The sequence below is a fragment of the Solanum dulcamara genome, chromosome 3, assembly GCF_947179165.1.
Source record: "Solanum dulcamara chromosome 3, daSolDulc1.2, whole genome shotgun sequence".
NCBI classification, from domain to species: Eukaryota; Viridiplantae; Streptophyta; class Magnoliopsida; order Solanales; family Solanaceae; genus Solanum; species Solanum dulcamara.
In genome coordinates, this window is record NC_077239.1 from 39,500,494 (window position 1) to 39,526,731 (window position 26,238).

The 26,238-nt window shown below is 39.1% G+C and overlaps 13 pseudogenes; all 13 read left to right on the plus strand.

Annotated features, from left to right (window-relative positions):
- Positions 1 to 4,760: 4,760 nt before the first annotated feature.
- Positions 4,761 to 4,880, plus strand: LOC129883929 (5S ribosomal RNA; annotated as a pseudogene).
- A 1,291-nt stretch (positions 4,881 to 6,171) lies between these two features.
- Positions 6,172 to 6,291, plus strand: LOC129883902 (5S ribosomal RNA; annotated as a pseudogene).
- A 1,290-nt stretch (positions 6,292 to 7,581) lies between these two features.
- Positions 7,582 to 7,701, plus strand: LOC129883886 (5S ribosomal RNA; annotated as a pseudogene).
- A 1,290-nt stretch (positions 7,702 to 8,991) lies between these two features.
- On the plus strand, positions 8,992 to 9,111 carry LOC129883903 (5S ribosomal RNA; annotated as a pseudogene).
- Positions 9,112 to 10,399: 1,288 nt separating this feature from the next.
- LOC129883895 (5S ribosomal RNA) lies at positions 10,400 to 10,519 on the plus strand (annotated as a pseudogene).
- A 1,288-nt stretch (positions 10,520 to 11,807) lies between these two features.
- Positions 11,808 to 11,927, plus strand: LOC129883897 (5S ribosomal RNA; annotated as a pseudogene).
- A 1,288-nt stretch (positions 11,928 to 13,215) lies between these two features.
- Positions 13,216 to 13,335, plus strand: LOC129883914 (5S ribosomal RNA; annotated as a pseudogene).
- Positions 13,336 to 14,625: 1,290 nt separating this feature from the next.
- Positions 14,626 to 14,745, plus strand: LOC129883915 (5S ribosomal RNA; annotated as a pseudogene).
- Positions 14,746 to 16,033: 1,288 nt separating this feature from the next.
- Positions 16,034 to 16,153, plus strand: LOC129883916 (5S ribosomal RNA; annotated as a pseudogene).
- Positions 16,154 to 17,441: 1,288 nt separating this feature from the next.
- On the plus strand, positions 17,442 to 17,561 carry LOC129883917 (5S ribosomal RNA; annotated as a pseudogene).
- A 1,288-nt stretch (positions 17,562 to 18,849) lies between these two features.
- Positions 18,850 to 18,969, plus strand: LOC129883918 (5S ribosomal RNA; annotated as a pseudogene).
- A 1,290-nt stretch (positions 18,970 to 20,259) lies between these two features.
- LOC129883920 (5S ribosomal RNA) lies at positions 20,260 to 20,379 on the plus strand (annotated as a pseudogene).
- Positions 20,380 to 21,667: 1,288 nt separating this feature from the next.
- Positions 21,668 to 21,787, plus strand: LOC129883898 (5S ribosomal RNA; annotated as a pseudogene).
- The last annotated feature ends 4,451 nt before the right edge of the window (positions 21,788 to 26,238 follow it).

The window sequence follows — 26,238 nt, forward strand, 5'->3', positions numbered from 1 at the left end:
TCATGTCATGCAAGGGCATGCAAGCTGACAAGGCTGCCGTTGGGAAGGGGATGTTCCGAAACATAAGTCGCACTAGTACAACTGAACCACGTATGGCTGGATCTCATTTACATACACCCACACACATGTTTACAGACCTCTAAGAATATTAATAGTAATATATGATAGGATAGGGGCCCGTCGTACCCTTGGATAAATACATATATCAATAGATCTTTACCAAAAAGGCTATGCTCTGGGATAATGGAGCACTTCCAAAATAGCTGAGCAGAAAGCCTAAGCCGGTGGATCTCCAAAATAAGTACCTAGATCTGCAGGCATGAAACACAACCCCACGAAGAAAGGGGGGTCAGTAAGACATATGTACTGCCTACATAAAGCATAAGATTTTATAAACGAAGTCACATCTGAAGTAGAGATCCAGAAAACAATATGATACTCACTAAGGGACTATACTTGTGTCCGACGAGACAAATCGTGCACATCATTATCATATATCTCACCCGGCCCATTATAGCATTCAGGGCTATAATCGTATATCATACGTCAAAATTATATCATTATATTATATCATTGCATATATATACCGTACCCAGCCATTCATGGGACTCAATGTCATTAAATTATCATATACCGTACCCGGCCCTTTATAGGACTCAGTGTCATCATATAATCATATACCATACCCAGTCCTTTATGGGACTCGGTGTCATCATATCATTATATACCACACCCGGCCCTTTATGGGACTCAGTGTCATAATCATTATATACCATACCTAACCCTTTATGGGACTCGGTGTCATAATCATCATATACCATACCCAGCCCTTTATGGGACTCGATGTTATAATCATCCTATTATCATCTGAGACTCAATAAAACGATCATACTGGACTATTCTTTGAGGTTCAGAATGGTACTTATCCCAAGTTCCCTCTAAGTGTCATTAGGGGTCGTATCAACTAGAGTCTAAGGAATCATAGGCATTTATCAAGTAACGCCAAATGACTTATGAAATTAGAGGCATTGGTCATCATAGAGTCCTTAGGAATAGGAGCTTAACAAAGTAAGTACATGAGTCACTATATCATCTGTGAGCATATAACTTCCACATGCCAATTCCTATTTTACGTACAGAAGGCTCGTGGGTAGTAGCTAAACTACCATAAGAGCATTAACATTAGAAAATGCGTAAGAGACAAGAATCCTATTCGGAACTTAAGAATGAGATTATCCCAGCTTGTATACGTATCACTTACTTTTAGGCTATGCCAAACAAGAAGATAGGATAGTTTACGTACTTACTACTTTCTATCACATAGAAGGCTTGAGAGATGTAGCTCCATTATTATGGAAGTTCTAACATTAGGAAGTTGGTAAGACTCATAAATCTTGCTCGGAGCTTTATGGATGGGATACTCCCTAAAGCTTGCATCATGTGATACTTATATCAGGACATGCCAAAAGAAAAGAGAGAATAGGCTTTACATACTTATGCCAACGACATGCAAAGAGAAATAATAATCTTTACATATTTCTGCCAACGACATACCATGAGAAGAAATAAGCTTTACATACCATTTCAAGGATTAATTGAAATCCGGCTTGTCTTGATACCTCCTTAACCTATTTGACATGAAAGTAATACTAAGGTTAATGACCTTTCACTTTCCAATATCCCACTCTATACCCAATTACTAATAGGATTCATTTCCTATCCATTACCCTCGACTAGTTTGTTATTAGTTCCGAAGCTACCAAAAATCAGGTAGAATTTCCCCTATAATTTCAACATCCCCGAGATTTCGACTCGGCCAAAAAATCAACCACCATACCAACAACAAAAACCAGCAGAATATTTACAAGTAAATCATTTCAAAATTACACAATACAAGCTCCAAACAAATAGATGCAAACTACGATACCAAAATAGAGTTTTTAAATCTTTATTTCGCAAAATCATTAATCATACCAAATGGAGGGTCGTGTGGCTGAAACCAGTAGAAAACACACCATTTTTAACATACTTTACATCACTACAACACACCACCCAACCAGCTGAAACTGCCACACCGCAATGACAACACACTACGCGACTTCGGTTTAGCAACTACGACTTTAATTTAGTTTGTTTCTAGCGTCTAGCATCCTTATGCAATTTTTACACTTCAAACCTTATTTAAGATATGTAATATACATAATAATGATATCATAAACTCTAATTTGAAAGACAAACCCTTACCTTTCCCGAAACTCATCAAACTCGTTGAAACTTGCCTCAGAAATTTCTTTAGCACCCCTAAAACTTCGTAGCTGTTTGATAACATTTTGGGCTGCTTAAAATCATAAAATTTCATTAATAGAACCTTCATAACATCTTTTTTCACCCTATATAATTAATTTATGGAATGAAATCAAAGAACTTACCCTTTTTTGGCTCTAAATCCGTGGCTCTCTTTCTCAAGTTTAAGGTTTCTCCTCTCTCTTGTTATAGATTTCTCTTCTCTTCTTTTTGTCTCTAGAAGTCTCTTGATAAGAATGACTAGAGGATAAGTATGAAATAAAGTCATGAAATATATATATATACATAGGCCACTTTTAGGGGTGACACATGTCAACCCCTAAGTGGTGACACGTGTTAAGCCCTTATAGGGCCAACACACCACACCTCCAACCATGGACTACCATATGACATGTGGGGGACCACCCTATTACTGGATCTACTGCAATGTGGAAATCCCATCTTCTTCCATGTGGTGCTCTCTCATGCTGCCATGTGGCACCTTCTTTTTTCCCTCGTTGGTTTGTAATCTCGTCTTACTTTACGAACCTATTTAATCCTTTCTACGTAAGCTTGGTATGTACTTGAGTAACTTTAGAATGTAAGATTTCCAAGTTTGTAGCTTACATAAGTAAGCCGAGTCCTACGACTCCTTATTTAGTCTCCAACGTCTTCTGGATTCTTATAACTCTATTCCCCATCTTCTCTATTATGGGGTATCTCATTCCCCCTTCCTTAAAGTTGTTTGGTAGTGTTATAGATTTTCCGGATCACATGGTAACTCTTAAGAGATTAAGAGTTCTTAAGGAGTCTTAAGAAGCTTTAAGAAGCTTTAGAAAGCCTGAAGAAACTTAAGAGGCTTACGATCCTTCCAAGAGACTTAAGAGACTTTAAAGAAACTTAAGAACACATTCTAAGGTACAAAAGTATGGGGTGTAACATACTTCCCCCCTTTAGGACATTCGTTCTTGAATGTGAACCAGAATCTTTCTTAAGATCTTATACAGATTACGGGGAAATTCATGTCTATTGCTATAACCCACACATTCATCAAGTAACCAATATAAAAGTTTCAAAAGTTGGGATTACTTGTAGACGTAGGGAATAGGAATAGATACTTATGTTTCAGTTTCCTTTTGGCTTCGCAGGTTATTTCTTTGCAACTCTCGTTTTTCCATAACACCTTGATAGAAGCTATGTCCTTAGTTCACAATCCCCTACTTCGCTGATCTAAGATGGCGATCGGTTGCTTCTCATAGGATAACTCCTCCGTGACCTGGATATCCTCTGCAGGATATACTCGGGATAGATTACCAACACACTTGCAAAGCATCGATAATTGGAAGACTGGATGTACTGCTTCCGGATCCGACGGTAAGTCCAACTCGCCGGCAACCTTGCCTATTCAGTTGAGGGTCTGATAAGGGCCAATATATCTTAGACTAAGGTCCTCTTTCTTGCTGGCTCTTATCACTTTCTATGTGGGCGATACTTTTGAGAGTGCTTAATTATAACTTGAAACCTTAGAGATCGACATTGATTATCCGCGTGTGACATTTGTCGACTTTGTGCTGCTAATAATCTCTTATGAATAAGCTTCACCTTCTATACCGCTGATGGAACCACGTCTGGGCTTATTATTCGTGTTTTACTAACACCAAACCAATCAATTGGCGACCTATACTGTCTTTCATACAAAGTCTCATCCGGGGCCACTTGGATATTAGAATGATAGTTGATATCGTAAGTACTCTTGACAGGTGGTAGGCAATTATCTGTGTTACGTTTGGGGTCAACTGTATAGGACCACAACATATCGTCTACCGTGTAGCTACCAAGCTTAGTCTGTCCATCAGTATGAGGGTAAATGGTGTACAAAGACCTATCTATCTTCCCAATCTCTTCACAGAATAATCTTCAGTAGTTAACTATAACTTGGGCTCCTACTTTTGGGACAATAGGTATAGGGAATCCAAAAGGTCCTACCACCCTCTTAACCTATAATTTCACACCTTCTAGGCTGAGCAGGTAGTCTTTGATTTAAGAAGTACAGGCTGATATTATTAATCTGTGGGTAATTTTCCCTCTAGAATCATTTGTCCATGGAGTGCGAAGTGAGTCTTGTAGCCAAGGTCGTATTGTGGAATCTTCGACCTCGTGTATTATTTCCTACCTTCTTTAGATGACATCAACTAGTATCCTTACCTTTTGGATTTTGCTTTTTGCCCCTCAGAGTTGGCTGCCAAGTGGTATCCAAATTCCCTGACACAATGGCCTGTATAGCCTTTTCGTGGTTTGCCTATCATTAACTGGTATTATATTGAAGAAATTTGGCATACATGTGCTCCATTTATTAGTAATCAGCTATTCCTGCTTGTTTTGCTTAAGCCTATTTACAATTCCCTTAATGTAACTTCTAAAACTCTAGGTACATAATCTCATGTCATCTGTTCGCCGCTAGTTCGGATTCTTCCATCTCATGCGATCATACCAGCAGTTAACGCACCAGATCCCACCAGAATTTCAAAGTTAAGCATTCTTGGGTGAGAGTAGTACTAGGTAGGGTGACCCCCCGGGAAGTCCTCATGTCACGTTCCATTGCAATCCTTGCAATAATGTGCAAGGCACTCAATTAGCCCAAGATTTACCTTAGCATCGTCTCTCTAGTCTTCATGTTTCGCCTTGCCCTTTCCTCTTTTATCTTACAACCAGTATCGGGGTAGATCTTTAGTTCCACCACAACTACGTCCTATTTTCCCGTAGTACTCACCCCATTTGGGTAGTTTTGGTCTAACCTATTTTGACATCTTTGTGGAACGTATCCAAAGCATTCTAGTTCCTTTTATCGCGCACTTCTCATTTGACCCTATACTCAACATATACATATTCATAGGTTGCATAACTATTCAAATACCAACCTGTATAAAGTAGACATAATATTTTTGTCTCCTAGTTCATTCCATTTTACATATTCCACCAGCTGTCCTAAGACATTCATATCCATCTCAATTCTTCTTACCATCTTAGTATCAATTATATATTTACCATTACTATGAATACGACCTTTTCAAGATATATTACAACCCTATATTTCATTTTCTTTTTATTTCTTAGGAAAATTTCGGCAGAGTTTCCTCTATATTACTTCCTATCTCAAAATCTGCATGTAGGAAATACTAACAATGCCTCACAGGGCCAACACATATATGCATATCATAGTCTATCACAGCCACACAAGACGCCAAATATCAATAACAAAAGGATATATATATATATATGTATATATAATAGGATATATAATATGGTAGGGCCTAGATCTATCAATGCATACACATCCTGGGAGAAGATTAATAAAATACTCATAACCATGCTTGATAGCTCCTTCTGTCCTGTCTACCAACCAAGGTATAGATGCTATTCGAAGGACCGCTAAAACTGGATGTTCCACCCTAACCTCTACCACTACCTGCTGGTGCCTGCATACCCTGCCCAATAGGGCACATAGCCACAAAAGAAGAAGAACTGACAACTGACCTGGTAGGCTGAGCTGCACCTCCTGGACTTCCCCTGGGTGGGCATTCTCTCATAACAAGGCCCTGACATCCACAAGCAAAGCAAGCATTGGTGGAAAAACGATATTCCGCAAAATAAAACCTACCACAATAAGAACATTGAGGTAAAGATAACTGTATAGCCTTTTCGTGGTTTGCCTATCATTAACTGGTATTATATTGAAGAAATTTGGCATACATGTGCTCCATTTATTAGTAATCAGCTATTCATGCTTGTTTTGCTTAAGCCCTTTTACAATTCCCTTAATGTAACTTCTAAAACTCTAGGTACATAATCTCATGTCATTTGTTCGCCGCTAGTTCGGATTCTTCCATCTCATGGGATCATACCAGTAGTTAACGCACCAGATCCCACCAGAATTTCAAAGTTAAGCATTCTTGGGTGAGAGTAGTACTAGGATGGGTGACCCCCCGGGAAGTCCTCATGTCACGTTCCATTGCAATCCTTGAAATAATGTACAAGGCACTCAATTAGCCCAAGATTTACCTTACCATCGTCTCTCTAGTCTTCATGTTTCGCCTTGCCCTTTCCTCTTTTATCTTACAACCGGTATCGGGGTAGATCTTTAGTTCCACCACAACTACGTCCTATTTTCCCGTAGTACTCACCCCATTTGGGTAGTTTGGTCTAACCTATTTTGACATCTTTGTGGAACGTATCCAAAACATTCTAGTTCCTTTTATCGCGCACTTCTCATTTGACCCTATACTCAACATATACATATTCATAGGTTGCATAACCATTCAAATACCAACCTGTATAAAGTAGACATAATATTTTCGTCTCCTAGTTCATTCCATTTTACATATTCCACCAGCTTTCCTAAGACATTCATATCCATCTCAATTCTTCTTACCATCTTAGTATCAATTATATATTTACCATTACTATGAATACGACCTTTTCAAGATATATTACAACCATATATTTCATTTTCTTTTTATTTCTTAGGAAAATTTCGGCAGAGTTTCCTCTATATTACTTCCTATCTCAAAACCTGCATGTAGGAAATACTAACAATGCCTCACAGGGCCAACACATATATGCATATCATAGTCTATCACAGCCACACAAGGCGCCAAATATCAATAACAAAAGGATATATATATATATATGTATATATAATAGGATATATAATAGGGTAGGGCCTAGATCTATCAATGCATACACATCCTGGGAGAAGATTAATAAAATACTCATAACAATGCTTGATAGCTCCTTCTGTCCTGTCTACCAACCAAGGTATATATGCTATTCGAAGGACCGCTAAAACTGGATGTTCCACCCTAACCTCTACCACGACCTGCTGGTGCCTGCATACCCTGCCCAATAGGGCACATAGCCACAAAAGAAGAAGAACTGACAACTGACCTGGTAGGGTGAGCTGCACCTCCTGGACTTCCCCTGGATGGGCATTCTCTCATAACAAGGCCCTGACATCCACAAGCAAAGCAAGCATTGGTGGAAAAACGATATTCCGCAAAATAAAACCTACCACAATAAGAACATTGAGGTAAAGATAACTGTATAGCCTTTTCGTGGTTTGCCTATCATTAACTGGTATTATATTGAAGAAATTTGGCATACATGTGCTCCATTTATTAGTAATCAGCTATTCCTGCTTGTTTTGCTTAAGCCCTTTTACAATTCCCTTAATGTAACTTCTAAAACTCTAGGTACATAATCTCATGTCATCTGTTCGCCGCTAGTTCGGATTCTTCCATCTCATGCGATCATACCAGCAGTTAACGCACCAGATCCCACCAGAATTTCAAAGTTAAGCATTCTTGGGTGAGAGTAGTACTAGGATGGGTGACCCCCCGGGAAGTCCTCATGTCACGTTCCATTGCAATCCTTGCAATAATGTACAAGGCACTCAATTAGCCCAAGATTTACCTTAGCATCATCTCTCTAGTCTTCATGTTTCGCCTTGCCCTTTCCTCTTTTATCTTACAACCGGTATCGGGGTAGATCTTTAGTTCCACCACAACTACGTCCTATTTTCCCGTAGTACTCACCCTATTTGGGTAGTTTGGTCTAACCTATTTTAACATCTTTGTGGAACGTATCCAAAACATTCTAGTTCCTTTTATCGCGCACTTCTCATTTGACCCTATACTCAACATATACATATTCATAGGTTGTATAACCATTCAAATACCAACCTGTATAAAGTAGACATAATATTTTCGTCTCCTAGTTCATTCCATTTTACATATTCCACCAGCTGTCCTAAGACATTCATATCCATCTCAATTCTTCTTACCATCTTAGTATCAATTATATATTTACCATTACTATGAATACGACCTTTTCAAGATATATTACAACCCTATATTTCATTTTCTTTTTATTTCTTAGGAAAATTTCGGCAGAGTTTCCTCTATATTACTTCCTATCTCAAAATTTGCATGTAGGAAATACTAACAATGCCTCACAGGGCCAACACATATATGCATATCATAGTCTATCACAGCCACACAAGGCGCCAAATATCAATAACAAAAGGATATATATATATATATGTATATATAATAGGATATATAATATGGTAGGGCCTAGATCTATCAATGCATACACATCCTGGGAGAAGATTAATAAAATACTCATAACCATGCTTGATAGCTCCTTCTGTCCTGTCTACCAACCAAGGTATAGATGCTATTCGAAGGACCGCTAAAACTGGATGTTCCACCCTAACCTCTACCACGACCTGCTGGTGCCTGCATACCCTGCCCAATAGGGCACATAGCCACAAAAGAAGAAGAACTGACAACTGACCTGGTAGGGTGAGCTGCACCTCCTGGACTTCCCCTGGGTGGGCATTCTCTCATAACAAGGCCCTGACATCCACAAGCAAAGCAAGCATTGGTGGAAAAACGATATTCCGCAAAATAAAACCTACCACAATAAGAACATTGAGGTAAAGATAACTGTATAGCCTTTTCGTGGTTTGCCTATCATTAACTGGTATTATATTGAAGAAATTTGGCATACATGTGCTCCATTTATTAGTAATCAGCTATTCATGCTTGTTTTGCTTAAGCCCTTTTACAATTCCCTTAATGTAACTTCTAAAACTCTAGGTACATAATCTCATGTCATCTGTTCGCCGCTAGTTCGGATTCTTCCATCTCATGGGATCATACCAGTAGTTAACGCACCAGATCCCACCAGAATTTCAAAGTTAAGCATTCTTGGGTGAGAGTAGTACTAGGATGGGTGACCCCCCGGGAAGTCCTCATGTCACGTTCCATTGCAATCCTTGAAATAATGTACAAGGCAGTCAATTAGCCCAAGATTTACCTTACCATCGTCTCTCTAGTCTTCATGTTTCGCCTTGCCCTTTCCTCTTTTATCTTACAACCGGTATCGGGGTAGATCTTTAGTTCCACCACAACTACGTCCTATTTTCCCGTAGTACTCACCCCATTTGGGTAGTTTGGTCTAACCTATTTTGACATCTTTGTGGAACGTATCCAAAACATTCTAGTTCCTTTTATCGCGCACTTCTCATTTGACCCTATACTCAACATATACATATTCATAGGTTGCATAACCATTCAAATACCAACCTGTATAAAGTAGACATAATATTTTCGTCTCCTAGTTCATTCCATTTTACATATTCCACCAGCTGTCCTAAGACATTCATATCCATCTCAATTCTTCTTACCATCTTAGTATCAATTATATATTTACCATTACTATGAATACGACCTTTTCAAGATATATTACAACCCTATATTTCATTTTCTTTTTGTTTCTTAGGAAAATTTCGGCAGAGTTTCCTCTATATTACTTCCTATCTCAAAACCTGCATGTAGGAAATACTAACAATGCCTCACAGGGCCAACACATATATGCATATCATAGTCTATCACATCCACACAAGGCGCCAAATATCAATAACAAAAGGATATATATATATATGTATATATAATAGGATATATAATAGGGTAGGGCCTAGATCTATCAATGCATACACATCCTGGGAGAAGATTAATAAAATACTCATAACCATGCTTGATAGCTCCTTCTGTCCTGTCTACCAACCAAGGTATATATGCTATTCGAAGGACCGCTAAAACTGGATGTTCCACCCTAACCTCTACCACGACCTGCTGGTGCCTGCATACCCTGCCCAATAGGGCACATAGCCACAAAAGAAGAAGAACTGACAACTTACTTGGTAGGCTGAGCTGCACCTCCTGGACTTCCCCTGGATGGGCATTCTCTCATAACAAGGCCCTGACATCCACAAGCAAAGCAAGCATTGGTGGAAAAACGATATTCCGCAAAATAAAACCTACCACAATAAGAACATTGAGGTAAAGATAACTGTATAGCCTTTTCGTGGTTTGCCTATCATTAACTGGTATTATATTGAAGAAATTTGGCATACATGTGCTCCATTTATTAGTAATCAGCTATTCCTGCTTGTTTTGCTTAAGCCCTTTTACAATTCCCTTAATGTAACTTCTAAAACTCTAGGTACATAATCTCATGTCATCTGTTCGCCGCTAGTTCGGATTCTTCCATCTCATGCGATCATACCAGCAGTTAACGCACCAGATCCCACCAGAATTTCAAAGTTAAGCATTCTTGGGTGAGAGTAGTACTAGGATGGGTGACCCCCCGGGAAGTCCTCATGTCACGTTCCATTGCAATCCTTGCAATAATGTACAAGGCACTCAATTAGCCCAAGATTTACCTTAGCATCGTCTCTCTAGTCTTCATGTTTCGCCTTGCCCTTTCCTCTTTTATCTTACAACCGGTATCGGGGTAGATCTTTAGTTCCACCACAACTACGTCCTATTTTCCCGTAGTACTCACCCCATTTGGGTAGTTTGGTCTAACCTATTTTGACATCTTTGTGGAACGTATCCAAAACATTCTAGTTCCTTTTATCGCGCACTTCTCATTTGACCCAATACTCAACATATACATATTCATAGGTTGCATAACCATTCAAATACCAACCTGTATAAAGTAGACATAATATTTTCGTCTCCTAGTTCATTCCATTTTACATATTCCACCAGCTGTCCTAAGACATTCATATCCATCTCAATTCTTCTTACCATCTTAGTATCAATTATATATTTACCATTACTATGAATACGACCTTTTCAAGATATATTACAACCCTATATTTCATTTTCTTTTTGTTTCTTAGGAAAATTTCGGCAGAGTTTCCTCTATATTACTTCCTATCTCAAAACCTGCATGTAGGAAATACTAACAATGCCTCACAGGGCCAACACATATATGCATATCATAGTCTATCACATCCACACAAGGCGCCAAATATCAATAACAAAAGGATATATATATATATGTATATATAATAGGATATATAATAGGGTAGGGCCTAGATCTATCAATGCATACACATCCTGGGAGAAGATTAATAAAATACTCATAACCATGCTTGATAGCTCCTTCTGTCCTGTCTACCAACCAAGGTATATATGCTATTCGAAGGACCGCTAAAACTGGATGTTCCACCCTAACCTCTACCACGACCTGCTGGTGCCTGCATACCCTGCCCAATAGGGCACATAGCCACAAAAGAAGAAGAACTGACAACTTACTTGGTAGGCTGAGCTGCACCTCCTGGACTTCCCCTGGATGGGCATTCTCTCATAACAAGGCCCTGACATCCACAAGCAAAGCAAGCATTGGTGGAAAAACGATATTCCGCAAAATAAAACCTACCACAATAAGAACATTGAGGTAAAGATAACTGTATAGCCTTTTCGTGGTTTGCCTATCATTAACTGGTATTATATTGAAGAAATTTGGCATACATGTGCTCCATTTATTAGTAATCAGCTATTCCTGCTTGTTTTGCTTAAGCCCTTTTACAATTCCCTTAATGTAACTTCTAAAACTCTAGGTACATAATCTCATGTCATCTGTTCGCCGCTAGTTCGGATTCTTCCATCTCATGCGATCATACCAGCAGTTAACGCACCAGATCCCACCAGAATTTCAAAGTTAAGCATTCTTGGGTGAGAGTAGTACTAGGATGGGTGACCCCCCGGGAAGTCCTCATGTCACGTTCCATTGCAATCCTTGCAATAATGTACAAGGCACTCAATTAGCCCAAGATTTACCTTAGCATCGTCTCTCTAGTCTTCATGTTTCGCCTTGCCCTTTCCTCTTTTATCTTACAACCGGTATCGGGGTAGATCTTTAGTTCCACCACAACTACGTCCTATTTTCCCGTAGTACTCACCCCATTTGGGTAGTTTGGTCTAACCTATTTTGACATCTTTGTGGAACGTATCCAAAACATTCTAGTTCCTTTTATCGCGCACTTCTCATTTGACCCTATACTCAACATATACATATTCATAGGTTGCATAACCATTCAAATACCAACCTGTATAAAGTAGACATAATATTTTCGTCTCCTAGTTCATTCCATTTTACATATTCCACCAGCTGTCCTAAGACATTCATATCCATCTCAATTCTTCTTACCATCTTAGTATCAATTATATATTTACCATTACTATGAATACGACCTTTTCAAGATATATTACAACCCTATATTTCATTTTCTTTTTATTTCTTAGGAAAATTTCGGTAGAGTTTCCTCTATATTACTTCCTATCTCAAAACCTGCATATAGGAAATACTAACAATGCCTCACAGGGCCAACACATATATGCATATCATAGTCTATCACAGCCACACAAGGCGCCAAATATCAATAACAAAAGGATATATATATATATGTATATATAATAGGATATATAATAGGGTAGGGCCTAGATCTATCAATGCATACACATCCTGGGAGAAGATTAATAAAATACTCATAACCATGCTTGATAGCTCCTTCTGTCCTGTCTACCAACCAAGGTATATATGCTATTCGAAGGACCGCTAAAACTGGATGTTCCACCCTAACCTCTACCACGACCTGCTGGTGCCTGCATACCCTGCCCAATAGGGCACATAGCCACAAAAGAAGAAGAACTGACAACTGACCTGGTAGGCTGAGCTGCACCTCCTGGACTTCCCCTGGATGGGCATTCTCTCATAACAAGGCCCTGACATCCATAAGCAAAGCAAGCATTGGTGGAAAAACGATATTCCGCAAAATAAAACCTACCACAATAAGAACATTGAGGTAAAGATAACTGTATAGCCTTTTCGTGGTTTGCCTATCATTAACTGGTATTATATTGAAGAAATTTGGCATACATGTGCTCCATTTATTAGTAATCAGCTATTCCTGCTTGTTATGCTTAAGCCCTTTTACAATTCCCTTAATGTAACTTCTAAAACTCTAGGTACATAATCTCATGTCATCTGTTCGCCGCTAGTTCGGATTCTTCCATCTCATGCGATCATACCAGCAGTTAACGCACCAGATCCCACCAGAATTTCAAAGTTAAGCATTCTTGGGTGAGAGTAGTACTAGGATGGGTGACCCCCCGGGAAGTCCTCATGTCATGTTCCATTGCAATCCTTGCAATAATGTACAAGGCACTCAATTAGCCCAAGATTTACCTTAGCATCGTCTCTCTAGTCTTCATGTTTCGCCTTGCCCTTTCCTCTTTTATCTTACAACCGGTATCGGAGTAGATCTTTAGTTCCACCACAACTACGTCCTATTTTCCCGTAGTACTCACCCCATTTGGGTAGTTTGGTCTAACCTATTTTGACATCTTTGTGGAACGTATCCAAAACATTCTAGTTCCTTTTATCGCGCACTTCTCATTTGACCCTATACTCAACATATACATATTCATAGGTTGCATAACCATTCAAATACCAACCTGTATAAAGTAGACATAATATTTTCGTCTCTTAGTTCATTCCATTTTACATATTCCACCAGCTGTCCTAAGACATTCATATCCATCTCAATTTTTCTTACCATCTTAGTATCAATTATATATTTACCATTACTATGAATACGACCTTTTCAAGATATATTACAACCCTATATTTCATTTTCTTTTTATTTCTTAGGAAAATTTCGGCAGAGTTTCCTCTATATTACTTCCTATCTCAAAACCTGCATGTAGGAAATACTAACAATGCCTCATAGGGCCAACACATATATGCATATCATAGTCTATCACAGCCACACAAGGCGCCAAATATCAATAACAAAAGGATATATATATATATATGTATATATAATAGGATATATAATAGGGTAGGGCCTAGATCTATCAATGCATACACATCCTGGGAGAAGATTAATAAAATACTCATAACAATGCTTGATAGCTCCTTCTGTCCTGTCTACCAACCAAGGTATATATGCTATTCGAAGGACCGCTAAAACTGGATGTTCCACCCTAACCTCTACCACGACCTGCTGGTTCCTGCATACCCTGCCCAATAGGGCACATAGCCACAAAAGAAGAAGAACTGACAACTGACCTGGTAGGCTGAGCTGCACCTCCTGGACTTCCCCTGGGTGGGCATTCTCTCATAACAAGGCCCTGACATCCATAAGCAAAGCAAGCATTGGTGGAAAAAGGATATTCCGCAAAATAAAACCTACTACAATAAGAACATTGAGGTAAAGATAACTGTATAGCCTTTTCGTGGTTTGCCTATCATTAACTGGTATTATATTGAAGAAATTTGGCATACATGTGCTCCATTTATTAGTAATCAGCTATTCCTGCTTGTTATGCTTAAGCCCTTTTACAATTCCCTTAATGTAACTTCTAAAACTCTAGGTACATAATCTCATGTCATCTGTTCGCCGCTAGTTCGGATTCTTCCATCTCATGCGATCATACCAGCAGTTAACGCACCAGATCCCACCAGAATTTCAAAGTTAAGCATTCTTGGGTGAGAGTAGTACTAGGATGGGTGACCCCCCGGGAAGTCCTCATGTCATGTTCCATTGCAATCCTTGCAATAATGTACAAGGCACTCAATTAGCCCAAGATTTACCTTAGCATCGTCTCTCTAGTCTTCATGTTTCGCCTTGCCCTTTCCTCTTTTATCTTACAACCGGTATCGGGGTAGATCTTTAGTTCCACCACAACTACGTCCTATTTTCCCGTAGTACTCACCCCATTTGGGTAGTTTGGTCTAACCTATTTTGACATCTTTGTGGAACGTATCCAAAACATTCTAGTTCCTTTTATCGCGCACTTCTCATTTGACCCAATACTCAACATATACATATTCATAGGTTGCATAACCATTCAAATACCAACCTGTATAAAGTAGACATAATATTTTCGTCTCCTAGTTCATTCCATTTTACATATTCCACCAGCTGTCCTAAGACATTCATATCCATCTCAATTCTTCTTACCATCTTAGTATCAATTATATATTTACCATTACTATGAATACGACCTTTTCAAGATATATTACAACCCTATATTTCATTTTCTTTTTATTTCTTAGGAAAATTTCGGTAGAGTTTCCTCTATATTACTTCCTATCTCAAAACCTGCATATAGGAAATACTAACAATGCCTCACAGGGCCAACACATATATGCATATCATAGTCTATCACAGCCACACAAGGCGCCAAATATCAATAACAAAAGGATATATATATATATGTATATATAATAGGATATATAATAGGGTAGGGCCTAGATCTATCAATGCATACACATCCTGGGAGAAGATTAATAAAATACTCATAACAATGCTTGATAGCTCCTTCTGTCCTGTCTACCAACCAAGGTATATATGCTATTCGAAGGACCGCTAAAACTGGATGTTCCACCCTAACCTCTACCACGACCTGCTGGTTCCTGCATACCCTGCCCAATAGGGCACATAGCCACAAAAGAAGAAGAACTGACAACTGACCTGGTAGGCTGAGCTGCACCTCCTGGACTTCCCCTGGGTGGGCATTCTCTCATAACAAGGCCCTGACATCCATAAGCAAAGCAAGCATTGGTGGAAAAAGGATATTCCGCAAAATAAAACCTACTACAATAAGAACATTGAGGTAAAGATAACTGTATAGCCTTTTCGTGGTTTGCCTATCATTAACTGGTATTATATTGAAGAAATTTGGCATACATGTGCTCCATTTATTAGTAATCAGCTATTCCTGCTTGTTATGCTTAAGCCCTTTTACAATTCCCTTAATGTAACTTCTAAAACTCTAGGTACATAATCTCATGTCATCTGTTCGCCGCTAGTTCGGATTCTTCCATCTCATGCGATCATACCAGCAGTTAACGCACCAGATCCCACCAGAATTTCAAAGTTAAGCATTCTTGGGTGAGAGTAGTACTAGGATGGGTGACCCCCCGGGAAGTCCTCATGTCATGTTCCATTGCAATCCTTGCAATAATGTACAAGGCACTCAATTAGCCCAAGATTTACCTTAGCATCGTCTCTCTAGTCTTCATGTTTCGCCTTGCCCTTTCCTCTTTTATCTTACAACCGGTATCGGGGTAGATCTTTAGTTCCACCACAACTACGTCCTATTTTCCCGTAGTACTCACCCCATTTGGGTAGTTTGGTCTAACCTATTTTGACATCTTTGTGGAACGTATCCAAAACATTCTAGTTCCTTTTATCGCGCACTTCTCATTTGACCCAATACTCAACATATACATATTCATAGGTTGCATAACCATTCAAATACCAACCTGTATAAAGTAGACATAATATTTTCGTCTCCTAGTTCATTCCATTTTACATATTCCACCAGCTGTCCTAAGACATTCATATCCATCTCAATTCTTCTTACCATCTTAGTATCAATTATATATTTACCATTACTATGAATACGACCTTTTCAAGATATATTACAACCCTATATTTCATTTTCTTTTTATTTCTTAGGAAAATTTCGGTAGAGTTTCCTCTATATTACTTCCTATCTCAAAACCTGCATATAGGAAATACTAACAATGCCTCACAGGGCCAACACATATATGCATATCATAGTCTATCACAGCCACACAAGGCGCCAAATATCAATAACAAAAGGATATATATATATATGTATATATAATAGGATATATAATAGGGTAGGGCCTAGATCTATCAATGCATACACATCCTGGGAGAAGATTAATAAAATACTCATAACCATGCTTGATAGCTCCTTCTGTCCTGTCTACCAACCAAGGTATATATGCTATTCGAAGGACCGCTAAAACTGGATGTTCCACCCTAACCTCTACCACGACCTGCTGGTGCCTGCATACCCTGCCCAATAGGGCACATAGCCACAAAAGAAGAAGAACTGACAACTGACCTGGTAGGCTGAGCTGCACCTCCTGGACTTCCCCTGGATGGGCATTCTCTCATAACAAGGCCCTGACATCCATAAGCAAAGCAAGCATTGGTGGAAAAACGATATTCCGCAAAATAAAACCTACCACAATAAGAACATTGAGGTAAAGATAACTGTATAGCCTTTTCGTGGTTTGCCTATCATTAACTGGTATTATATTGAAGAAATTTGGCATACATGTGCTCCATTTATTAGTAATCAGCTATTCCTGCTTGTTATGCTTAAGCCCTTTTACAATTCCCTTAATGTAACTTCTAAAACTCTAGGTACATAATCTCATGTCATCTGTTCGCCGCTAGTTCGGATTCTTCCATCTCATGCGATCATACCAGCAGTTAACGCACCAGATCCCACCAGAATTTCAAAGTTAAGCATTCTTGGGTGAGAGTAGTACTAGGATGGGTGACCCCCCGGGAAGTCCTCATGTCATGTTCCATTGCAATCCTTGCAATAATGTACAAGGCACTCAATTAGCCCAAGATTTACCTTAGCATCGTCTCTCTAGTCTTCATGTTTCGCCTTGCCCTTTCCTCTTTTATCTTACAACCGGTATCGGAGTAGATCTTTAGTTCCACCACAACTACGTCCTATTTTCCCGTAGTACTCACCCCATTTGGGTAGTTTGGTCTAACCTATTTTGACATCTTTGTGGAACGTATCCAAAACATTCTAGTTCCTTTTATCGCGCACTTCTCATTTGACCCTATACTCAACATATACATATTCATAGGTTGCATAACCATTCAAATACCAACCTGTATAAAGTAGACATAATATTTTCGTCTCTTAGTTCATTCCATTTTACATATTCCACCAGCTGTCCTAAGACATTCATATCCATCTCAATTCTTCTTACCATCTTAGTATCAATTATATATTTACCATTACTATGAATACGACCTTTTCAAGATATATTACAACCCTATATTTCATTTTCTTTTTATTTCTTAGGAAAATTTCGGTAGAGTTTCCTCTATATTACTTCTTATCTCAAAACCTGCATATAGGAAATACTAACAATGCCTCACAGGGCCAACACATATATGCATATCATAGTCTATCACAGCCACACAAGGCGCCAAATATCAATAACAAAAGGATATATATATATATGTATATATAATAGGATATATAATAGGGTAGGGCCTAGATCTATCAATGCATACACATCCTGGGAGAAGATTAATAAAATACTCATAACCATGCTTGATAGCTCCTTCTGTCCTGTCTACCAACCAAGGTATATATGCTATTCGAAGGACCGCTAAAACTGGATATTCCACCCTAACCTCTACCACGACCTGCTGGTGCCTGCATACCCTGCCCAATAGGGCACATAGCCACAAAAGAAGAAGAACTGACAACTGACCTGGTAGGCTGAGCTGCACCTCCTGGACTTCCCCTGGATGGGCATTCTCTCATAACAAGGCCCTGACATCCATAAGCAAAGCAAGCATTGGTGGAAAAACGATATTCCGCAAAATAAAACCTACCACAATAAGAACATTGAGGTAAAGATAACTGTATAGCCTTTTCGTGGTTTGCCTATCATTAACTGGTATTATATTGAAGAAATTTGGCATACATGTGCTCCATTTATTAGTAATCAGCTATTCCTGCTTGTTATGCTTAAGCCCTTTTACAATTCCCTTAATGTAACTTCTAAAACTCTAGGTACATAATCTCATGTCATCTGTTCGCCGCTAGTTCGGATTCTTCCATCTCATGCGATCATACCAGCAGTTAACGCACCAGATCCCACCAGAATTTCAAAGTTAAGCATTCTTGGGTGAGAGTAGTACTAGGATGGGTGACCCCCCGGGAAGTCCTCATGTCATGTTCCATTGCAATCCTTGCAATAATGTACAAGGCACTCAATTAGCCCAAGATTTACCTTAGCATCGTCTCTCTAGTCTTCATGTTTCGCCTTGCCCTTTCCTCTTTTATCTTACAACCGGTATCGGAGTAGATCTTTAGTTCCACCACAACTACGTCCTATTTTCCCGTAGTACTCACCCCATTTGGGTAGTTTGGTCTAACCTATTTTGACATCTTTGTGGAACGTATCCAAAACATTCTAGTTCCTTTTATCGCGCACTTCTCATTTGACCCTATACTCAACATATACATATTCATAGGTTGCATAACCATTCAAATACCAACCTGTATAAAGTAGACATAATATTTTCGTCTCTTAGTTCATTCCATTTTACATATTCCACCAGCTGTCCTAAGACATTCATATCCATCTCAATTTTTCTTACCATCTTAGTATCAATTATATATTTACCATTACTATGAATACGACCTTTTCAAGATATATTACAACCCTATATTTCATTTTCTTTTTATTTCTTAGGAAAATTTCGGCAGAGTTTCCTCTATATTACTTCCTATCTCAAAACCTGCATGTAGGAAATACTAACAATGCCTCACAGGGCCAACACATATATGCATATCATAGTCTATCACAGCCACACAAGGCGCCAAATATCAATAACAAAAGGATATATATATATATATGTATATATAATAGGATATATAATAGGGTAGGGCCTAGATCTATCAATGCATACACATCCTGGGAGAAGATTAATAAAATACTCATAACAATGCTTGATAGCTCCTTCTGTCCTGTCTACCAACCAAGGTATATATGCTATTCGAAGGACCGCTAAAACTGGATGTTCCACCCTAACCTCTACCACGACCTGCTGGTTCCTGCATACCCTGCCCAATAGGGCACATAGCCACAAAAGAAGAAGAACTGACAACTGACCTGGTAGGCTGAGCTGCACCTCCTGGACTTCCCCTGGGTGGGCATTCTCTCATAACAAGGCCCTGACATCCATAAGCAAAGCAAGCATTGGTGGAAAAACGATATTCCGCAAAATAAAACCTACTACAATAAGAACATTGAGGTAAAGATAACTGTATAGCCTTTTCGTGGTTTGCCTATCATTAACTGGTATTATATTGAAGAAATTTGGCATACATGTGCTCCATTTATTAGTAATCAGCTATTCCTGCTTGTTATGCTTAAGCCCTTTTACAATTCCCTTAATGTAACTTCTAAAACTCTAGGTACATAATCTCATGTCATCTGTTCGCCGCTAGTTCGGATTCTTCCATCTCATGCGATCATACCAGCAGTTAACGCACCAGATCCCACCAGAATTTCAAAGTTAAGCATTCTTGGGTGAGAGTAGTACTAGGATGGGTGACCCCCCGGGAAGTCCTCATGTCATGTTCCATTGCAATCCTTGCAATAATGTACAAGGCACTCAATTAGCCCAAGATTTACCTTAGCATCGTCTCTCTAGTCTTCATGTTTCGCCTTGCCCTTTCCTCTTTTATCTTACAACCGGTATCGGAGTAGATCTTTAGTTCCACCACAACTACGTCCTATTTTCCCGTAGTACTCACCCCATTTGGGTAGTTTGGTCTAACCTATTTTGACATCTTTGTGGAACGTATCCAAAACATTCTAGTTCCTTTTATCGCGCACTTCTCATTTGACCCTATACTCAACATATACATATTCATAGGTTGCATAACCATTCAAATACCAACCTGTATAAAGTAGACATAATATTTTTGTCTCTTAGTTCATTCCATTTTACATATTCCACCAGCTGTCCTAAGACATTCATATCCATCTCATTTTTTCTTACCATCTTAGTATCAATTATATATTTACCATTACTATGAATACGACCTTTTCAAGATATATTACAACCCTATATTTCATTTTCTTTTTATTTCTTAGGAAAATTTCGGCAGAGTTTCCTCTATATTACTTCCTATCTCAAAACCTGCATGTAGGAAATACTAACAATGCCTCACAGGGCCAACACATATATGCATATCATAGTCTATCACAGCCACACAAGGCGCCAAATATCAATAACAAAAGGATATATATATATATGTATATATAATAGGATATATAATAGGGTAGGGCCTAGATCTATCAATGCATACACATCCTGGGAGAAGATTAATAAAATACTCATAACAATGCTTGATAGCTCCTTCTGTCCTGTCTACCAACCAAGGTATATATGCTATTCGAAGGACCGCTAAAACTGGATGTTCCACCCTAACCTCTACCACGACCTGCTGGTTCCTGCATACCCTGCCCAATAGGGCACATAGCCACAAAAGAAGAAGAACTGACAACTGACCTGGTAGGCTGAGCTGCACCTCCTGGACTTCCCCTGGGTGGGCATTCTCTCATAACAAGGCCCTGACATCCACAAGCAAAGCAAGCATTGGTGGAAAAACGATATTCCGCAAAATAAAACCTACCACAATAAGAACATTGAGGTAAAGATAACTGTATAGCCTTTTCGTGGTTTGCCTATCATTAACTGGTATTATATTGAAGAAATTTGGCATACATGTGCTCCATTTATTAGTAATCAGCTATTCCTGCTTGTTTTGCTTAAGCCCTTTTACAATTCCCTTAATGTAACTTCTAAAACTCTAGGTACATAATCTCATGTCATCTGTTCGCCGCTAGTTCGGATTCTTCCATCTCATGCGATCATACCAGCAGTTAACGCACCAGATCCCACCAGAATTTCAAAGTTAAGCATTCTTGGGTGAGAGTAGTACTAGGATGGGTGACCCCCCGGGAAGTCCTCATGTCACGTTCCATTGCAATCCTTGCAATAATGTGCAAGGCACTCAATTAGCCCAAGATTTACCTTAGCATCGTCTCTCTAGTCTTCATGTTTCGCCTTGCCCTTTCCTCTTTTATCTTACAACCGGTATCGGAGTAGATCTTTAGTTCCACCACAACTACGTCCTAGTTTCCCGTAGTATTCACCCCATTTGGGTAGTTTGGTCTAACCTATTTTGACATCTTTGTGGAACGTATCCAAAACATTCTAGTTCCTTTTATCGCGTACTTCTCATTTGACCCTATACTCAACATATACATATTCATAGGTTGCATAACCATTCAAATACCAACCTGTATAAAGTAGACATAATATTTTCGTCTCCTAGTTCATTCCATTTTACATATTCCACCAGCTGTCCTAAGACATTCATATCCATCTCAATTCTTCTTACCATCTTAGTATCAATTATATATTTACCATTACTATGAATACGACCTTTTCAAGATATATTACAACTCTATATTTCATTTTCTTTTTATTTCTTAGGAAAATTTCGGCAGAGTTTCCTCTATATTACTTCCTATCTCAAAACCTGCATGTAGGAAATACTAACAATGCCTCACAGGGCCAACACATATATGCATATCATAGTCTATCACAGCCACACAAGGTGCCAAATATCAATAACAAAAGGATATATATATATATGTATATATAATAGGATATATAATAGGGTAGGGCCTAGATCTATTAATGCATACACATCCTGGGAGAAGATTAATAAAATACTCATAACCATGCTTGATAGCTCCTTCTGTCCTGTCTACCAACCAAGGTATATATGCTATTCGAAGGACCGCTAAAACTGGATGTTCCACCCTAACCTCTACCACGACCTGCTAGTGCCTGCATACCCTGCCCAATAGGGCACATAGCCACAAAAGAAGAAGAACTGACAACTGACCTGGTAGGCTGAGCTGCACCTCCTGGACTTCCCCTGGATGGGCATTCTCTCATAACAAGGCCCTGACATCCACAAGCAAAGCAAGCATTGGTGGAAAAACGATATTCCGCAAAATAAAACCTACCACAATAAGAACATTGAGGTAAAGATAACCTCGATTGACGTGAACCCCTATTTGTCTGTAAGCCTAAAACCCTAGAGCTTTGATCGGCTCCTAAATACCTTGTGCTTCCAAATCTTCTACATGGGAATTGCGGGGGTGTACTTTGGGCCAACTAACGAGGATATCTGTTATACTGTCGAGGCTGCCTGCCTCGGAGCTCACCATAATACCTAGCTAATTTATTTCTCTTCCGCTGACTTTCGTTATAATCTTTATCGGGCTAACGCCCCAGATGCCGATCTTCCACCCCTTATATGTACGCCTGTACCCAGGCAATATCTATGCCTAGCTGAGAATCTATGGCCATACAACTATCAATTAAATAATGGTCTACCCCATTACATAGTGATGCACCCTATCAGCCATATCAGCTACTATAGTGGGTGCATGCCTCACAACCGAGTCAAACTCAAGGTTGTAATCTCTAATGCTCCAACCATTCTACCTTAGCTGTAAGAATTTATTAATTGTGGCCCGTCTCATTTCTAGAGGTAGGAAGTGGCCAAGAAAGGTTTCTACAAAATCTTCCCATTCTGCCAGAGAAGCACCCTCTCCCCTCGATAATTCCCAAGACTCATACCAATTAATGGCTACATCACGCAGGCGATATGATGGCAATTCAACAGACTTAGTTTCTGAGGCCCTAATTACTCTTAATGTACACTGAATCTGCCGAATAAATTCCTGTGGGTCATTTATAGATCTCGACCCATAAAATCTGGGGGGTTACAAGCCAAGAAGTCATGAACCCTCTGACTATTTTACCTATTGGCACCATCCATCCCATGTCTCTGAGCTTGCCCTGCCATTAATTCGGTTAGCAGTTCACTGCATCTCTCATAGCCCTGTCTTCCACCTCTGGCTGTGGGGCTAGAGGCTCCAGTATTGGGGTTTCTAGATCTGCAGCTGCTGCTGCCCTAAGCTCCTTTAGAGGTAGCGGCGTAGTAAAGCTTACCGACTGGAGCACATTCCTCGTCACAGATTGGGCATGATCCTTAGTAACTCTCGGGGCCTGACTAGTTTTCCCCACCCCCTACTTGCCTTTCTGGGTGGTTGTTAGTTTCCTTAGAGGCATTACTGCAAACATAATGGTAGGTTAGTGAACGGTCATCCTAAGAACATAGCTCTATCGCACGATCTAAGACAAAAAGAAAGATAATATCCTAAATATCCTATAGCCTCCTATTCATAGATTTGGTACACAACACACCGATAAACAAGACTCTACTAGACATGGTCTGTAGATATTCCAAGGAAGGACCGCTCTGATACAACTTTTGTCATGACCCAACTTCGTAGACCGTAACTGGAGTCCGACTTAGACCTCCGTATACAAAATTATAAACTATAAGAATTATACACAAGAATCCAGAGGGTGGTAGCAAATTCATCTACATATAGCCTCTTTTATTTGCATCATGTCATGTAAGGTCATACAAGCTGACAAGGCTGCCGTTGGGAAGGGGACGTTCTGAAATATAAGTCGCACTAGTAAAACTGAACCACATATGGCTGGATCACATTTACACACACCTACACACCTATTTATAGACCTGTAAGAATATCAATAGTAATATATGACGGGACAGGGCCCCGTCGTACCCTTGGATAAATACATATATCATTAGATCTTTACCCAAAAGGCTAGGCTCTAGAATAATGGAGAACTTCCAAAACACCTGAGTGGAAAGCCTAAGCCGGCAGATCTCCGAAATAAGTACCTCGACCTATGGGCATGAAATGCAGCCCCCCAAAGAAAAGGGGTCAGTACGATATATGTACTGAGTATATAAAGCATAAAATTTCATAAACTAAGTCACATCTGAAGTAGAGAACTGGGAAACAATATGATACTTAATAAGGGACTATACCTCTGTCCGACGAGACAAATCATGCACATCGTTATCATATATCACACCCAGCCTATTATGGAGATCGGGGCCATAATCGTATATCATACCTCAACACCATATCATAATATTATATCATTACATATATATACCCTACCCAGACCTTTATGGAACTCGGTGTCATCACATTATCATATAGCGTACTCGCTCCTTTATGGGACTCGATGTAATCATATCATCATATATCATATTCGGCCCTTTATGGGACTCGGTGTCATCATATCATCATATACCGTACCTATCCCTTTATGGGACTCGGTTTCATAATCATGATATACCATACCTGGCCCTTTATGGGACTCAGTGTCATAATCATCATATACCATACTCGGCCCTTTATGGGACTCGGTGTCATAATCATCCTATTATCATCTGAGACTCAATAAAACGATCATACTGGACTATCCTTTGAGGTTCAAAATAGTACTTATCCCAAGTTCCCTCTAAGTGTCATTTAGGGTCGTATCAACTAGAGTCTAAGGAATCATAGGCATTTATCAAGTAATGCCAAATGACTTATGAAATTAGAGGCATTGGTCATCATAGAGTCCTTAGGAATAGGAGCTTAACAAAGTAAGTACATGAGTCACTATATCATCTGTGAGCATATAACTTCCATATGCCAATTCCTATTTTACATACAAAAGGCTCGAGGGTAGTAGCTAAACTACCATAAGAGCATTAACATTAGAAAATGAGTAAGAGACAAGAATCCTATTCGGAACTTAAGAATGAGATTATCCCAGCTTGTATACATATCACTTACTTTTAGGATATGCCAAACTAGAAGAGAGGATAGTTTACGATCTTACTACTTTCCATCACATAGAAGGCTTGAGTGCCATAGCTTCATTATTATGGAATTTCTAACATTAGGAAGTTGGTAAGACTCATAAATCTTGCTCAGAGCTTAATGGATGGGATACTCCCCAAAGCTTGAATCATGTGATACTTATATCAAGATATGCCAAACGAAGAGAGAGGATAGGCTTTACATACTTATGCCAACGACATTCCAAGAGAAATAATAAGCTTTACACAGTTATGCGAATGACATACCAAGAGAAGGAATAAGGTTTACATACCTTTTCAAGGATTAAATGAAATTTGGCTTGTATTGATACCTCCTTAACCTATTTGACATGAAAGTAATACTAAGTTTAATGGAATTTCACTTTCCAATATCCCACTCTACAACCAAGTACTAATAGTTGTCATTTCCTATCCATTACCCTCGACTAGTTTGTTACTAGTTCCAAAGCTACCTAAAATCTGACAGCATTTCCCCTATAACTTCAACATCCCCGATATTTCGACTTAGACAAAACATTAACCACCATATCAACAACAACAAACAGAAGCATATATACAAGTAAATCACTTTAACATTACATAATACAAGCTCCAAACAACTAGCTCAAAACTACGCTACCAAAATAGAGTT